Genomic DNA, 13,319 nt, shown 5'->3' with positions numbered 1-13,319 from the left:
TTACTTTGGATTCTCTATACTAGCTTGTTTTCATCAATTTTATCGTTTTGAAGTAAAACAATGTAAAATGACGAATAAACAAAGTTTTTAATCGATATTGTTTTTTTTTCATAAAACACCTTAAAAATATATAAATAAGACGTTTAAACAATTGTAGTGTTTTGCCTGCATTTCTGAATTTGCTGCATAAAACGCAAGAATATACCAAAATAACCTATTTTTTATATATTTCAGTTCCTTAGACAAATAATGTGTTTTGCCTGCATTTCTGAGTTTTGGTGTATAAAACGCGCTGAAATAAACAATATAACCACTTTTTGAGATAATTCAGTCTCTTAGACAAATAATGTGTTTTCCCTGCAATCTGAGTTTTGGTGCATAAAACGCTGAAATGCACCAAAATAAGACAATTTTTTAAAGATTTCAGTACCTTAGACAAATAGTGTGTTTTGGTAGCATTTCTGCGTTTTAGTGGAAAAAAGATAAAATCTACTACAATACCACGTTTTTGTTAATTTTACTTTTGATTCTCTGTACTAGCTTGTTTTCGTCAATTTTATCGTTTTGAAGCAAAACAATGTAAAATGACGAATAAGCAAAATTTTCAATCGAGATTGTTTTTTTTATGAAACACCTTAAAACACATAAATAAGACGTTTTAACAAATATAGTGTTTTACCTGCATTACTAAGTTTAGTGCATAAAACGCTAGAATACACCAAAATAACCCATTTTTGACATATTTCAGTTCCTTAGACAAATAGTGTGTTTTGCCTGCATATCTGAGTTTTGGTGCATAAAACGCCGGAATACAAAAAAAAAAAAAAAATAACCCCTTTTGACATATTTCAGTTCCTTAGGCAAATATTGTGTTTTGCCTGTAATTCTCAGTTTTGTTGCATAAAACGCTGGAATATACTAAAATGACCCATTTTTTTACTTATTTCAGTTTCTTAGACAAATAGTGTGTTTTGCCTGCATTTCAGAGTTTTGGTGCATAAAACGCTGGAATACCCCAAAATAACCCATTTTTTTAATATTTCAGTTTCTTAGACAAAGAGTCTGTTTTAGTTGTATTTTTGTGTTTTGGTGGAAAAAAGCTAAAAACTACTATGATACCACGTTTTTGTTCATTTTACTTTGGATTCTCTATACCAGCTTGTTTTCATCAATTTTATCGTTTTTTAAACAAAACAATGTAGAATGACGAATAAGCGAAGTTTTCAATCGATATTTATTTTTTTTCATAAAACACCTTAAAACATATAAATAAGACGTTTCAACAAATATAGTGCTTTATTTGCATTTCTGAGTTTGGTGCATAAAACGCTAGAATACATGCAAATAACCCATTTTTTGCATACATCAGTTCCTTAGACAAATAATGTGTTTTGCGTGCATTTTTGAGTTTTGGTGCATAAAACGCTGGAATACACCAAAATGACTCAATTTTGACATATTTCAGTTCTTTAGGAAAAAAGTGTGTTTTACCTGCATTTTAGTGTTGGTGCATAAAACTAAACTAAAATGCAGGTTTTATGAAAAGAAACTATCTCGATTGAAAATTTTGCTTATTCGTCATTTTACATTGATTTGCTTCAAAACGATAAAAATGATAAAAAAAACAAGCTAGTATAAAGAATCCAAAGAAAAATTAACAAAAACGTGGTAATTTAGTGGTTTTTAACTTTTTTCCACCAAAACACAGAAATGCTACCAAAACACACCATTTGTCTAAGGAACTGAAATAATAAAAAAAATGGGTTATTTTGGTGTATTCTAGCGTTTTATGTACCAAACTTAGAAATGCAGGCAAAAAAACTATTTGTCTAAGGAACTGAAATATGTAAAAAAATGGGTTATTTTGGTGTATTAGCGTTTTATGTACAAAACTAAAAAATGCAGGTAAAACACTATTTGTTAAAAAGTCTTATTTATATGTTTTTAAGGTGTTTTATGAAAACTTGCTTATTCGTCAGTTTACAATGTTTTGCTTCAAAACGATAAAATTGATAAAAACAAGCTAGTATAGAGAATCCAAAGTAAAATGAACAAAAATGTGGTATTTAGTAATTTTAAGCTTTTTTCCACTAAAAAACAGAAATACTACCAAAACAAACTCTTTCTCGAAGGAACTGAAATATTTACAAAAAAATGGGTTATTTTGCTGTATTCCAGCGTTTTATACACCAAAACTTTAAAATGCAGGAAAAACAAACTATTTCTCTAAGGAACTGAAATATGTCAAAAATGGGTTATTTTGGTGTATTCTAGCGTCTTATGCAATGAACTCAGAAATGCAGGCAAAACACAATATTTAGTTAAAACGTCTTATTTATGTGTTTTAAGGTGTTTAATGAAACAAAACAATCTCGATTGAAAATTTTGCTTATTCGTCATTTTACATTGTTTTGCTTCAAACCATAAAATTGACGAAAACAAGCTAGTATAGAGAATCCAAAGTAAAATGAACAAAAACGTGGTATTTCAGTAGTTTTTATCTTTTTTCCACCAAAACACAAAAATGCTACCAAAACACAGTATTTGTCTAAGCTACCGATATCTTTAAAAATGGGTTATTTTGGTGTATTCCAGCGTTTTATGCACCAAAACACTGAAATGCAGGCAAAACACACTATTTTTATAAGGAACTGAAATGTGTAGAAAATCGGTTATTTTGTTGCATTCCAGCGTTGTATGCAATAAAAATCAGAATTGCAGTGAAAACACACTATTTGTCTAAGGAACTTAAATATGTCAAAAAAGGGTTATTTTAGTGTATTCCAACGTTTTATGCACCAAAACTCAGAAATGCAGGGAAAACACACTATTTACCTAAGAATCTGATATATGTCAAAAATGGTTTGTTTTTTTTGTTGTATTTTAGCGTTTTATGCACCAAAACTCAAATATGTAAACAAAACACTAAATTTGTTAAAACGTCTTAATTATGTGTTTATAAGGTGTTTTATGAAAAAATAACTATCTCGATTGAAATTTTTGCTTATTCCTCATTTTACATTGTTTGCTTCAAAACGATAAAATTGATGAAAAGGTAGTGTAGAGAAACCGAAGTAAAATTAACAAAACCTATTTTAGTAGTTTTCAGCTTTTTTGCACGAAAATACAAAAATGTTACCAAAAAAATTATTTGTCTAAGGAACTGAAATATGTTTAAAATTTGTTATTTTGGTGTATTCCATTGTTTTATGCACCAATACTCTGAAATGCAGGTAAAATATGCTATTTTCCTAAGGAACTGATATATGTCAAATATGAGTTATTTTTGTGTATTTATGCGTTTTATGCACTAAAACTCAGGAATGCAGGGAACACAAACTATTTGTTTAAGTAACTGAAATATGTAAAAAATGGGTTATTTGCGTGTATTCCAGCGTTTTATGCACCAAACTCAGAAATGCAGGCAAAACACTATATTTGTTAAAACGTCTTATTTATTTGTTTATATATATATATATATATATATATATATATATATATATATATATATATATATATATATATATATATATATATATATATATATATATATAAACTATCTCGATTAAAAAATTTGCTTATTCGTCATTTTACATTGTTTTGCTTGAAAACGATAAAAATGATCATAACAAGCTAGTATAGAGAATCCAAAGTAAAATAAAAAAAAAAACGTGGTATTTTAGTAGTTTTAGCTTTTTTTCCACCAAAACAAAAATACTTCCAAAACTTACTATTTGTCTAAGGAACTGAAATATTTAAAAAATGGTTTATTTTGGTGTGTTCCAGCGTTCTTTGCACCAAAACTCAGAATTGCAGGCAAAACACACTATTTGTCTATTGAACTGAAATATGTAAAAAATGGGTTATTTTGATTTATTCTAGCGTTTTATGTACCAAACTCATAAATGCAGGTAAAACAATATATTTGTTAAAACATCTTATTTATATGTTTTTAAGGTGTTTAAAAAAAAAATATCGATTGAAAATTTTGCTTAATTGTCATTTTACATTGTTTTCCTTCAAAACGATAAAATTGATGAAAACAAGCTAGTGTAGAGAACCCAAAGTAAAATGAAGAAAAACGTGGTATTTTAGTTATTTATTAGCTTTTTTCCACCAAAACACTGAAATATTACCAAAACAAGCTTTTTTTCTTAGGAATTGAAATAATTAAAAAATATGTTACTTTCGTGTATTTCAGCGTTTTATGCATAAAAACTCTGAAATACAGGGAAAACACAATATTTGTCTAAAGAACTGAAATATGTAAAAAATGGGTTATTTTGGTGTATTCCAGCGTTTTATGGAACAAAACTCAGAATTGCAGGCAAAATACACTATTTGTCTAAGGAAGTGAAATATGTGAAAAGGGGTTATTTTGGTGTATTCCAGTATTTTATGTAACAAAACTCAGAATTGCAGGCAAAACACACTATTTTTCTAAGGTAGTGAAATATGTCAAAAAAGGTTTATTTTGGTGTATTCGAGCGTTTTATGTAACAAACCTCAGAATTGAAGGAAAACACACTATTTGTTTAAGGAAATGAAATATGTCTAAAAGGGGTTATTTTGATGTATTCCAGCGTTTTTGAACCAAAACTCAGAAATGCAGGCAAAACACAATATATGTCTAAGGAAGTGAAATATGTCAAAAGTGGGTTATTTTAGTGTATTCTAGCGTTTTATGCACCAAACTCATAAATGCAGGCAAAACACTATATTTATTAAAACGTCTTATTCATGTGTTTTAAGGTGTTTTATGAAAAAAAACTATCTCGATTGAAAATTGTGCTTATTCGTCATTTTACATTATTTTGTTTCAAAACGATAAAATTGATGAAAACAAGCTAGTATAGAGAATCCAAAGTAAAATTAAGAAAAACGTGTAATTTTATCAGTTTTTAGCTGTTTTCCACCAAAACACAGAAATGCTACGAAAACACACTATTTGTCTAAGGAACTGAAATATGTAAAAAATGGGTTATTTTGGTGTATTCCAGCGTTTTATGCAACAAAACTCAGAATTGCAGGCAAAACACACTATTTGTCTAAGGAACTGAAATATGTAAAAAATGGGTTATTTTGGTGTATTCCAGCGTTTTATGTAACAAAACTCAGAATTGCAGGAAAAACACACTATTTGTCTAAGAAAGTGAAATATGTGAAAAAGGGGTTATTTTGGTGTATTCCAGTGTTTTATGTAACAAAACTCAGAATTGCAGGCAAAACACACTATTTGTCTAAGGTAGTGAAATATGTCAAAAAGGGGTTATTTTGATGTATTCCAGCGTTTTATGAACCAAAACTCAGAAATGCAGGCAAAACACAATATATGTCTAAGGAAGTGAAATATGTCAAAAGTGGGTTATTTTAGTGTATTCTAGCGTTTTATGCACCAAACTCATAAATGCAGGCAAAACACTATATATGTTAAAACGTCTTATTCATGTGTTTTTAAGGTGTTTTATGAAAAAAAACTATCTCGATTGAAAATTGTGCTTATTCGTCATTTTACATTATTTTGCTTCAAAACGATAAAATTGATGAAAACAAGGTAGTATAGAGAATCCAAAGTAAAATCAAGAAATACGTGTAATTTAATCAATTTTTAGCTGTTTTCCACCAAAACACGGAAATGCTACGTAAACACACTATATGTCTAAGGAACTGAAATATGTAAAAAATGGGTTATTTTGGTGTATTCTTGCGTTTTATGCAAAAAAAACTCAGAATTGCAGGCAAAACACACTATTTGTCTAAGGAAGTGAAATATGTGAAAAAGGGGTTATTTTGGTGTATTCCAGCGTTTTATGTAACAAACTCAGAATTGCAGGCAAAACACACTATTTGTGTAAGGTAGTGAAATATGTCAAAAAGGGGTTATTTTGGTGTATTCCAGCGATTTATGTAACAAAACTCAGAATTGCAGGGAAAACACACTATTTGTTTAAGGAAGTGAAATATGTCAAAAAGGGGTTATTTTGATGTATTCCAGCGTTTTATGAACCAAAACTCAGAAATGCAGGCAAAACACAATATATGTCTAAGGAAGTGAAATATGTCAAAAGTGGGTTATTTTAGTGTATTCTAGCGTTTTATGCACCAAACTCATAAATGCAGGCAAAACACTATATTTGTTAAAACGTCTTATTCATGTGTTTTAAGGTGTTTTATGAAAAAAAACTATCTCGATTGAAAATTGTGCTTATTCGTCATTTTACATTATTTTGCTTCAAAACGATAAAATTGATGAAAACAAGCTAGTATAGAGAATCCAAAGTAAAATTAAGAAAAACGTGTAATTTAATCAGTTTTAGCTGTTTTCCACCAAAACACAGAAATGCTACGAAAACACACTATTTGTCTAAGGAACTGAAATATGTAAAAATGGGTTATTTTGGTGTATTCCAGCGTTTTATGCAACAAAACTCAGAATTGCAGGCAAAACACACTATTTGTCTAAGGAAGTGAAATATGTGAAAAAGGGGTTATTTTGGTGTATTCCAGCGTTTTATGTAACAAAACTCAGAATTGCAGGCAAAACACACTATTTGTCTAAGGTAGTGAAATATGTCAAAAAGGGTTATTTTGGTGTATTCCAGCGTTTTATGTAACAAAACTCAGAATTGCAGGAAAACACACTATTTGTCTAAGGAAGTGAAATATGTCAAAAGGGGTTATTTTGATGTATTCCAGCGTTTTATGAACCAAAACTCAGAAATGCAGGCAAAACACAATATATGTCTAAGGAAGTGAAATATGTCAAAAGTGGGTTATTTTAGTGTATTCTAGCGTTTTATGCACCAAACTCATAAATGCAGGCAAAACACTATATATGTTAAAACGTCTTATTCATGTGTTTTAAGGTGTTTTATGAAAAAAAACTATCTCGATTGAAAATTGTGCTTATTCGTCATTTTACATTATTTTGCTTCAAAACGATAAAATTGATGAAAACAAGCTAGTATAGAGAATCCAAAGTAAAATTAAGAAAAACGTGTAATTTAATCAGTTTTAGCTGTTTTCCACCAAAACACAGAAATGCTACGAAAACACACTATTTGTCTAAGGAACTGAAATATGTAAAAATGGGTTATTTTGGTGTATTCCAGCGTTTTATGCAACAAAACTCAGAATTGCAGGCAAAACACACTATTTGTCTAAGGAAGTGATTTTGGTGTAAGCGTATGTAACAAAACTCAGAATTGCAGGGTTATTATGTGGTGTATTCCAGCGTTTTATGTAACAAAACTCAGAATTGCAGGAAAACACACTATTTGTCTAATGAAGTGAAATATGTCAAAAGGTTGTTATTTTGGTGTATTCCAGCGTTTTATGTAACAAAACTCAGAATTGCAGGCAAAACACACTATTTGTCTAAGGAAGTGAAATATGTCAAAAGGGGTTATTTTGGTGTATTCCAGCGTTTTATGTAACCAAAACTCAGAAATGCAGGCAAAACACTCAGAATATATTTGTTTAAGGAAGTGAAATATGTCAAAAGATTTTGAATTCCAGCGTTTTATGAACCAAAACTCAGAAATGCAGGCAAAACACAATATATGTCTAAGAAAGTGAAATATGTCAAAAGTGGGTTATTTTAGTGTATTCTAGCGTTTTATGCACCAAACTCTTTGTGCAGGCATAACAGAGGTCTCTCATCTATAACATTCATACTTTTCTAAAAAGCTAAAAGCCTTGGTTTAACTTGCTTGTTCTCGTGCTGTCAATGATAAAGGGCTAGCCAATAACTGCTGAAACTCATGCTATATTTTTCAATCATGCCAAATCTATTCTCCAACTTACTAAAACTCTTTCATCAATAGAAAATGTCAAAGTTTTCCCTAACTCCTCTTATCTAGCCAATAATATCTCTAACAACTTTATTCTTGTCTTTCCCTCCTTTATTCATCCAGATGGTTCTACAGCTGTCTCTTCTTTTCTAAAGCTGAACTCTTCGCTCAAACCTTTGCTACCAACTCAACTTTGGATGATTCTGGGCATATTCCTCCTATCCTCCACCCTCTGACTACTTCATCCCTAAAATTAAAATTCTTTATAAAGACGTTTTCCTGGCCCTTTCTGGCCTTGATTCTCGGAAGGCTTACGGTCCGGATGGAGTCCCTCCTGTTGTTCTCAAAAACTGTGCTCACTGCCTGGTCAAACTCTTTCATCTGTGTCTCTCTACTTCTATTTATCCTTCTTGCTGGAAGTTTGCTCACATTCAACCTGTCCCTAAAAAAGGTGACCACTCCAATCCTTCTAACTACCGCCCTATAGCTTTGATTTCCTGCCTTTCTAAAGCCTTTGAGTCTATCCTTAATAGGAAGATAATGAGGCATCTATCAGCTCACAACCTTCTCTCTGATTGCCAGTATGGTTTCCGTAAAGGCAGATCTACTGGTGATCTTCTTACTTTCCTAACTGAATCTTGGTCATCCTCTTTTAGGGACTTCGGTGAAACCTTTGCTGTCGGCCTTGACATATCGAAAGCCTTCGATAGAGTCTGGCACAAATCTTTAATTTCTAAACTACCCTCCTACGGATTCTATCCTTCTCTCTGTACCTTCATCTCCAGTTTCCTTTCCGATCGTTCTATTGCTGCTGTAGTAGACGGTCACTGTTCTTCCCCTAAAACTATCAACAGTGGTGTTCCACAGGGTTCTGTCCTATCACCCACTCTCTTTCTATTATTCATCAATGATCTCCTAAATCTGACTCAATGCCCTATCCACTCCTATGCTGATGATACCACCTTGCATTATTCAACAGCGTTCAACAGACGCCCAACCCAACAACAATTAAATGACTCAAGGCGAGATGCTATAGGACGCCTAACTTCTGATCTTTCACTTGTTTCTGATTGGGGCAGAGAAAACCTGGTTTTGTTCAATGCCTCAAAAACTCAATTTCTACAACTATCTACTCGACATAACCTTCCAGACAACTATCCTCTCTTCTTCAATAACACTCAACTTCCCTCTCCTCTACATTAAACACACTCGGTCTATCCTTCACTAAAAATCTAAACTGGAAATTTCACATCTCTACTCTTGCTAAATCAGCTTCCAAGAAGTTAGGTGTCCTGTGGCGTCTTCGTCCATTTTTCTCCCTCCCAGCTGCTTGCTCTGTACAGGGCCTTATCCGCCCGTGTATGGAGTATGGCTCTCATGTCTGGGGATCCACACACAGCTTTACTAAACAAGGTGGAATCTAAAGCTTTTCGTCTTATCAACTCTTCTCCTCTAACTGACTGTCTTGATTCTTTAAGTCACCGCCGCAATGTTGCATCTTTATCTGTCTTCTACCGCTGTTTTCATGCTGTCTGCTCTTCTGAACTTGCTAACTGCATGCCTTCCCCCCTCCTGCGGCCTCGCTGCACAAGACTCTCTACTTCTTCTCATCCCTATTCTGTCCATCTTCCTAATGCAAGAGTTAACCAGTATCTTCACTCCTTCATTCCCTACACAGGTAAACTCTGGAACTCTCTACCTGTGTCTGTATTTCCACCTGCCTATGACTTAAACTCTTTCAAAAGAGGAGTGTCAAGACACCTCTTACGTTAACTGGACCCTCCTTTTAGATTTTTTTGTTTTTTCTCTTTCTCCTACTTTCCTCTTAACAGGGCCTGGCAACCAGCAGGATTTTTTTTTTCCAACACTTTGTTTTCCCTTGGCCAGTTTTATGCAAAACTCATAAATGCAGGCAAAACACTATATTTGTTAAAACGTCTTATTCATGTGTTTTTAAGGTGTTTTATGAAAAAAAACTATCTCGATTGAAAATTGTGCTTATTCGTCATTTTACATTATTTTGCTTCAAAACGATAAAATTGATGAAAACAAGCTAGTATAGAGAATCAAAAGTAAAATTAAGAAAAACGTGTAATTTAATCAGTTTTAGCTGTTTTCCACCAAAACACAGAAATGCTACGAAAACACACTATTTGTCTAAGGAACTGAAATATGTTAAAAATGGGTTATTTTGGTGTATTACAGCGTTTTATGCAACAAAACTCAGAATTGCAGGCAAAACACACTATTTGTCTAAGGAAGTGAAATATGTGAAAAAGGGTTATTTTGGTGTATTCCAGCGTTTTATGTAACAAAACTCAGAATTGCAGGGAAAACACACTATTTGTTTAAGGAAGTGAAATATGTCAAAAAAGGGTTATTTTGATGTATTCCAGCGTTTTATGAACCAAAACTCAGAAATGCAGGCAAAACACAATATATGTCTAAGGAAGTGAAATATGTCAAAAGTGGGTTATTTTAGTGTATTCTAGCGTTTTATGCACCAAACTCATAAATGCAGGCAAAACACTATATTTGTTAAAACGTCTTATTCATGTGTTTTTAAGGTGTTTTATGAAAAAAAACTATCTCGATTGAAAATTGTGCTTATTCGTCATTTTACATTATTTTGCTTCAAAACGATAAAATTGATGAAAACAAGCTAGTATAGAGAATCCAAAGTAAAATTAAGAAAAACGTGTAATTTAATCAGTTTTAGCTGTTTTCCACCAAAACACGGAAATGCTACGAAAACACACTATTTGTCTAAGGAACTGAAATATGTAAAAATGGGTTATTTTGGTGTATTCCAGCGTTTTATGCAACAAAACTCAGAATTGCAGGCAAAACACACTATTTGTCTAAGGAAGTGAAATATGTCAAAAAGGGTTATTTTGGTGTATTCCAGCGTTTTATGTAACAAAACTCAGAATTGCAGGAAAACACACTATTTGTTTAAGGAAGTGAAATATGTCAAAAGGGTTATTTTGATGTATTCCAGCGTTTTATGAACCAAAACTCAGAAATGCAGGCAAAACACAATATATGTCTAAGGAAGTGAAATATGTCAAAAGTGGGTTATTTTAGTGTATTCTAGCGTTTTATGCACCAAACTCATAAATGCAGGCAAAACACTATATTTGTTAAAACGTCTTATTCATGTGTTTTAAGGTGTTTTATGAAAAAAAACTATCTCGATTGAAAATTGTGCTTATTCGTCATTTTACATTATTTTGCTTCAAAACGATAAAATTGATGAAAACAAGCTAGTATAGAGAATCCAAAGTAAAATTAAGAAAAACGTGTAATTTAATCAGTTTTAGCTGTTTTCCACAAAAACACAGAAATGCTACGAAAACACACTATTTGTCTAAGGAACTGAAATATGTAAAAAATAGGTTATTTTGGTGTATTCCAGCGTTTTATGCAACAAAACTCAGAATTGCAGGCAAAACACACTATTTGTCTAAGGAAGTGAAATATGTGAAAAGGGTTATTTTGGTGTATTCCAGCGTTTTATGTAACAAAACTCAGAATTGAAAGCAAAACACACTATTTGTCTAAGGTAGTGAAATATGTCAAAAAGGGGTTTTATGTAACAAAACTCAGAATTGCAGGGAAAATACACTATTTGTTTAAGGAAGTGAAATATGTCAAAAAGGGGTTATTTTGATGTATTCCAGCGTTTTATGAACCAAAACTCAGAAATGCAGGCAAAACACAATATATGTCTAAGGAAGTGAAATATGTCAAAAGTGGGTTATTTTAGTGTATTCTAGCGTTTTATGCACCAAACTCATAAATGCAGGCAAAACACTATATTTGTTAAAACGTCTTATTCATGTGTTTTTAAGGTGTTTTATGAAAAAAAACTATCTCGATTGAAAATTGTGCTTATTCGTCATTTTACATTATTTTGCTTCAAAACGATAAAATTGATGAAAACAAGCTAGTATAGAGAATCCAAAGTAAAATTAAGAAAAACGTGTAATTTAATCAGTTTTTAGCTGTTTTCCACCAAAACACAGAAATGCTACGAAAACACACTATTTGTATAGGGAACTGAAATATGTAAAAACAATGGGTTATTTTGGTGTATTCTAGCGTTTTATGCAACAAAACTCAGAATTGCAGGCAAAACACACTATTTGTCTAAGGAAGTGAAATATGTAAAAAAGGGTTATTTTGTTGTATTCCATCGTTTTATGTAGCAAAACTCAGAATTGCAGGAAAACACACTATTTGTCTAAGGTAGTGAAATATGTCAAAAGGGGTTATTTTGGTGTATTCCAGCGTTTTATGTAAAAACACTCAGAATTGCAGGGAAAACACACTATTTGTTTAAGGAAGTGAAATCTGTCAAAAAGGAGTTATTTTGATGTATTCCAGCGTTTTATGAACCAAAACTCAGAAATGCAGGCAAAACACAATATATGTCTAAGGAAGTGAAATATGTCAAAAGTGGGTTATTTTAGTGTATTCTAGCGTTTTATGCACCAAACTCATAAATGCAGGCAAAACACTATATTTGTTAAAACGTCTTATTCATGTGTTTTAAGGTGTTTTATGAAAAAAACTATCTCGATTGAAAATTGTGCTTATTCGTCATTTTACATTATTTTGCTTCAAAACGATAAAATTGATGAAAACAAGCTAGTATAGAGAATCCAAAGTAAAATTAAGAAAAACGTGTAATTTAATCAGTTTTTAGCTGTTTTCCACCAAAACACAGAAATGCTACGAAACACACTATTTGTCTAAGGAACTGAAATATGTAAAAATGGGTTATTTTGGTGTATTCTTGCGTTTTATGCAACAAAACTCAGAATTGCAGGCAAAACACACTATTTGTCTAAGGAAGTGAAATATGTGAAAAAGGGGTTATTTTGGTGTATTCCAGCGTTTTATGTAACAAAACTCAGAATTGCAGGCAAAACACACTATTTGTCTAAGGTAGTGAAATATGTCAAAAGGGTTATTTTGGTGTATTCCAGCGTTTTATGTAACAAAACTCAGAATTGCAGGGAAAACACACTATTTGTTTAAGGAAGTGAAATATGTCAAAAGGGGTTATTTTGATGTATTCCAGCGTTTTATGAACCAAAACTCAGAAATGCAGGCAAAACACAATATATGTCTAAGGAAGTGAAATATGTCAAAAGTGGGTTATTTTAGTGTATTCTAGCGTTTTATGCACCAAACTCATAAATGCAGGCAAAACACTATATTTGTTAAAACGTCTTATTCATGTGTTTTAAGGTGTTTTATGAAAAAAAACTATCTCGATTGAAAATTGTGCTTATTCGTCATTTTACATTATTTTGCTTCAAAACGATAAAATTGATGAAAACAAGCTAGTATAGAGAATCCAAAGTAAAATTAAGAAAAACGTGTAATTTAATCAGTTTTAGCTGTTTTCCACCAAAACACAGAAATGCTACGAAAACACACTATTTGTCTAAGGAACTGAAATATGTAAAAATGGGTTATTTTGGTGTATTCCAGCGTTTTATGCAACAAAACTCA

The sequence above is a fragment of the Portunus trituberculatus genome, chromosome 18 (assembly GCF_017591435.1).
Source record: "Portunus trituberculatus isolate SZX2019 chromosome 18, ASM1759143v1, whole genome shotgun sequence".
In the NCBI taxonomy this organism is placed as follows: domain Eukaryota; kingdom Metazoa; phylum Arthropoda; class Malacostraca; order Decapoda; family Portunidae; genus Portunus; species Portunus trituberculatus.
Note: the sequence above shows the minus strand (reverse complement) of the source record.